Consider the following 6,395-nt stretch of genomic DNA (forward strand, 5'->3'; position numbering starts at 1 on the left):
GAAGAAATGTAGTAAATGAATGTTGGTAGCTATACTGAAACATTTATAAACGATCGCCAAAAATAAATTTAGATTGTGTATTGATTTTTAAAGGGCGGCCGAATATTCATGGAAACAGTTTTATTTTAAAAGCTCTTGGTTCACCTCACAGTCAACATGAAATTATATCCTTTAAAAGCGAAACGTTGAAATTCTTTTTTAGTGATTTCAATGAATTGATGTCTAGAATTTTTTTAGTAGAAAAATTAAAGCATATAGATCTTTTTACCAAAATGACTTTTTCGCCGGAAAACGAATGCAGGACATACTTAAATGAAACAAACAACTATAAAGTCATGGGGGTGATATTTTTTTTTTTATTAAAATTAAAAAAAAAATTAAACAATACAATAAATTTAAACAATTTTTATTATTCTTTATTTTATTTATTCAAGTAAATGAAATCACCAAGTCTTTGCTTAAACAAAGAAGTTGTCTAGGAAATAGAACCATAATTTAGAATATAATCTCTACGTGATATTCATAATATCTGAGCATGGCATAAAGCAAAAGTAGAAAATGTTGTCCGTTAAGTTATATTAAAATTTATTTATAACTAATTTATATGATACGAAGGACATTATATATATTATTACATATTACTAAAAACTTGGACATACGAAATTGTAATTAACAAAGAAATTTAAGAATATGAAATACGAACCTATAGTTTGGGGCGATGTAAAGTCTTCAAAATTCAAAAATATTATTATTAATCTTAAATTTAAACGAATAACAATAATTAAGATAGTGTAGTTATAGTGTACGCGAATAAAGCCTATTTTAATGTTTTATTTCATTTAATTATTATTATTATATTGTATACTAAATGTGTTATTTATTATGGCTTATTCTGGGACTTTACGCCCTGTTCCTACTAGGGCGCAAACGCGGAAATGTCTATTTCTGCGGCTGTTTCATTGATTATTTAAATTAGAAGATTGATCAAGCGAACTACGTTATTTAATCATCATCACAGCGTCACTGCAACTTGATTAGTACGACATTCAATTAAGAGAAACTCCTTACAGAACCATGGAGCACAGACAGTAGTAATGACCTTGATTCCATCTGACGTCAAAGCACCACCACTAAGCCAACCTGTAAAAAGGGTGCATAATAGCAATATCCTTACAGAGTAATTACTCTCAAGCGCCGTCTCCATTGCAATTCATATTCCATGCAAGACTGAAATAATACACTGCTTTGTAAGATTTAAGTTCTTTGTAGTTCCCCTCCACTCATACAGGGATATGAAAATAAAGGACACGAAGCGTAGATCAACTTCGAAGTGCAAATTAATAAAAAACTTTTGACGCAGAATAAACTGCTTCCAAACTTCCGACCTCGAAAGAGCCGAGAGTGATGCTGTGACACAAAATAATGACACAAAGGCTTTATTTTAAGAACCGTTATTATCTTTCCGCTGCACGACTCGTTTCTCCAGGCAAAATTAAAATATCTTGCTGGTACTCGGTTTAAAGGCGAGTTCTTTGACATTGTTTACAGAGCGATAAGGGGTAGAATAAATCACCTAGGTAATACGTACTGTTTTTATGATATATACTATTGGAATTTTATTGGAGATTTATTATACAATATCCAACATTCCTAAATGTCTTGATGATTATGAAAATGTTTTTTTATAGAACAGGGTGCTCACCTGATTGCCAGCGGGCTCGCAAGTGTGTTGCCGGTCTTTTAAGAGTTGGTAGACATTAATAAGAAAAACTTACGACATTTTTGTTATAAATTTAAGGACTGATCTCGTCACCAAACTCCAAAAATGTACATTATTTCTTTTCATTTTTCGTCATCATTTCTTGAAGTAGGGAGAACGAAAAAAATATATGGTGGATATAAGTAGTTTAGATTTTGTGGAGAGATTGGTGTAAAGGCGGTAGTTTTCTAAACACAACAATTCTATTTATAACAGAATATTATTGTTAATCAATTTAGAATACCAATTCACAGAATTCTACTGAAGTAAACATCTTGTTAGCATAAAAACTGTTTATATTAAGTCTAGAGCAGGAATTCGCTTGAGATTTATCGGTTTAACCGTTCAAGTCAATGCGAGGGAGTAGGGTGGCGCATATAGGCTTATGAGCACTCGTGGGTACAATCTTAACACGGTCGGTGCCCGCACTTGGCGTCGGCTCAAAACCTCTTCATTCCCCTATGTCTCGCCGGTAAATAATTGCGGCGGTACCGCACACCACTCACCCCGACAATTACGTACACTTTATTTAAAGGTGCTTCGCGTTTACTGTCTTACCTTAGGATCTTTGTAATTGTGGAGAAGAGAGAGACAACATCGGTATGATGTAGACGCACAGTTTGATGTTTAAAAATAATCTTCGGTCGACGCGAATAAGTTGGCGCGCACATAATGCACATAAATAAAACTAACAAAGGTGCTTCGCGTTTACTGTCTTACCTTAGGTCTTAGGATCTTTGTAATTGTGGAGAAGAGAGAGACAACATCGGTATGAGATATAGACGCACAATTTGTTGTTTAAAAATAATATTCGGTTGACGCGAATAAGTTGGCGCGCACATAATGCACATAAATAAAACTAACAAAGGTGCTTCGCGTTTACTGTCTTACCTTAGGTCTTAGGATCTTTGTAATTGTGGAGAAGAGAGAGACAACATCGGTATGAGATATAGACGCACAATTTGTTGTTTAAAAATAATATTCGGTTGACGCGAATAAGTTGGCGCGCACATAATGCACATAAATAAAACTAACAAAGGTGCTTCGCGTTTACTGTCTTACCTTAGGTCTTAGGATCTTTGTAATTGTGGAGAAGAGAGAGACAACATCGGTATGAGATATAGACGCACAATTTGTTGTTTAAAAATAATATTCGGTTGACGCGAATAAGTTGGCGCGCACATAATGCACATAAATAAAACTAACAAATTACATTATTTACATAATTCACGTTTCGAATTTTTTTTAACAGTTGTGTTCAGCGATTCACAGTGACAGGTGACGTCATCGTCATTTAAATAAATTATTTTTATTTATACTTATAAATGTGAATTTTTTTTTTATGACACTGTACTTAAGCTATTTTGATGAATGCTTTGTTCATTAAACATTTTACAATCAATTAAACAACAAAACATTATTAATTTATGTTAATTTATGTATGTTTTTTTGACGTTCATAAGTATTCATGTTTACCTATATGAATAAAGATATTTTTGAGTTTAAGTTTGAGTTTGAAACATTCGGATCGGTTCAAAATTTAATATTACATATAATCACCTTTATAACCTTATCCCTATGCAAACGAAGTAATCGACAAAACCAAGTCTGAAGACATCGTTGTTCCAACGGCGTCTATAAAGAGTAGACGCTCTCGAATCGAAAATTATAGTTCAGATAAGGCCGCTTAATACCGCTTTATTACTATTAACAACATCTTCCTTTTCAAAAGCGGTTTATACAAGTGCTTGGTACTGATAAATATTTTCACTCAAGAAATCCTCTATTCATAGTCTCCCTTTTTTGTTTATGCACTCGCCTTTATGTTTACAGACAAACATTTGGTGAGGATATTCCGAATATGTAAAGTAGGCGTAATAAATTGTTAACAAATGTCAGCCATGTTGGTTTTATGCGCTTATACATTATAAAATATTCATTGGAGTTTGTCAACGTATAGGACCAAGAATTACCTTATGTATAATGAAAATCTGATTCGTAGAAGGGACTTTTTCACACGCTGCTGATGCGCTGATGTAGTTTTGTTTCAGTGACGCATTATAAACAAACATTTAGAAAAACAAATGACGTTAGGACTGGCGGTTGTTTTAGCCAAACCGACAAAGTGATTATTTTCATAGAACAGGGGGCAAACGGGCAGGAGGCTCACCTGATGTTAAGTGATACCGCCACCCATGGACACTCTCAGTGCCAGAGGGCTCTCAAGTGCGTTGCCAGCCTTTAAATCATTGTACGCTCTTTTCTTAAAGGACCCTAAGTCGAATTGGTTCGGAATTACTTCAGTAGGCAGCTGGTTCCACAAAGTGGTGTAGCGCGGCAAAAACTGCCGTGAAAAACTCGCAGTTTTATGCTTGAAATGATAAAATTAAATAATAATAGTACCATCTCACAACGCCTGAACTAAAGTACGGTGATATTAAAAAAATGTCCAGGTTTACAAAAGATATGTTGACCTACTTGCCATTATAAATCATTCAAGAAGTCACAGAGACACGTTTGCAACTGGGAGTATATTTTGTACATTATTTTTCTGATGATTGTTTAATGATATTTCCTTTCGCGTACAAATTAATAATATCTTTTTCACGTATCCGAGATCAAATTGAACCTATGCAAGATTATAACTAATATATTATAGTCTAAATATAAGAAATTATAGTCTCAATTCACAGCCGTATCGATGTCAATGAAAAAATCATGACTGGCTTACTTTATGTATAAAAATAGGAATATATAACATTCTAAGTATGTAGTGCGAGTACTACATACTTAGAATGTTATATATTCATATTGTACTATGAAGTTTCGTAATGAAGTCAGTTCCGCTACTAACATATAAAGGCTCTCATTTAGTTTATAATTTGTTTAGGTTATAGGCACGTGTAAAACTGTTTGCAACCTTTAGTACCTAATTAGTTATATTATTGTTATGTATAGCGCCGAGGATTTAGCTGCGCCGACGCCGCCTCCAAGTGGGTTATGCGTTCTATACATTTTTTTTTAATTATACAGTTTAAACGTCTCAGCATCGCTGCAGATTCATCGCAATGGAGTTTGTGTCTAGAAATGTAGTTTTATTTAAGTGTCATTTACGTTGCCTTTTCGAGTGCTTTTCAAAAGACGTGGTCAGTATCTTAAGAGTTATAAATTCGCGGAAAAAAAAATATTTTAGAATTTGTATTTTGAATTGTAAGGACTAAATTATAAATAACGCGGCATTTTAGGTGAAGTAAGGTTCATAATATTTGTATATATATCTCTCTTTTTTATTTATTATAATCTATATAATTAGTAATACCAAACAGTCTTCATGTAATTCCCAACTAGCTTTTAAACTATTAACTTAGCTGTTTATAACAAGTTCTACGTTCACAAAGTGTCAAGAATCAGTAATGGAATACATAACTAAGGAATGTCAAAGCCAAATTCAACGATTTTCCCGATAGTATTTAAACTTAAGCCTCTGGTGGTCTCCTGGACCTAGGTTTATCCGATTGCAGCCAGCTTAATCTACATTTAGCCGTTTAGCCACTTGTAAGCCTAAATAATCCTAGATATAGGCGCACCTCGTAAACTAGCTACCCGCCTTGGAAAAATAGATACGTTTTAGAAATTTCAAATGCAAGAAATTGTGATATTTGAGCAGTCTAAAGATGCCAGAGTTTAGGAAACTTTATTAAGCAATAGTTATATAAATCTTTATAGGTAAAGTAACCTTCTACCTTTCAGGTCATGGCCTCAGATGATTCTGTTACACAGATAGGTAGATAGTTGACCGCCTGTCAACTTGTTTTGCTGCACCCTACGAACCTCTGTCACATGCACATAATGCTCAATTTGTGCTCAACCGGGGATCGAACTTACTACCTCAGGGATGAGAGCCGAATTCTGAAGCCACCAATCTTACCTCTTTTAATCTTTAACGAATACAAACGAGAATGAATAGTATTATATAATTATGTATTCGCGTATATATTGTTTAAGTTTTTTAAATATAAAGAACTCACGATAACCGTATAAACATTTTTTAGATACATTTTCAATTAGATTTATACCAAAGAAGTTTCGACATCTTTAACGAGCTGTTCGAAATTTAATTTGATACTACATTATAAATAAAAACAAATGAAAACACATACCATTTTAAAATATACCTAGTAGAGGAGGCTTTTCCGCATCAGCCTGCTGTCAAAGCATGAGCTATATCCACTTCAAGCCAACCTTACTATAAAACCAAAATACGTCTTCAACTGCCGTACAGACCAGGTTTCGCATTCTAGCAGCAGTCAAAATAACAAATGTCTTAATTTAAAAATCTGAAAATTGTATTAAATAAAGCCGTTTTTTTATATAAAATTTTTTAACATTTTATCGCTAAAAATCTATTGAATAATTGAGCGCTCGGTCAAATTCTCGGGTATACCTTATAAAATATTTACCGATGTCATACCAATTACGTTTTAAAGCTGCAATCTAAAACAATTACTACCCTATATTTCACTAAAAAATATTTTTCGATACACAGTAATATAATTTTTTTATGATTTATTATTCTTGGATATGGAAATATTAATATTATTCCGTTTATAGAAATATTGGGGAAGTACGAAATAAC

The sequence above is a fragment of the Pieris rapae genome, chromosome 15 (assembly GCF_905147795.1).
Source record: "Pieris rapae chromosome 15, ilPieRapa1.1, whole genome shotgun sequence".
NCBI lineage: Eukaryota > Metazoa > Arthropoda > Insecta > Lepidoptera > Pieridae > Pieris > Pieris rapae.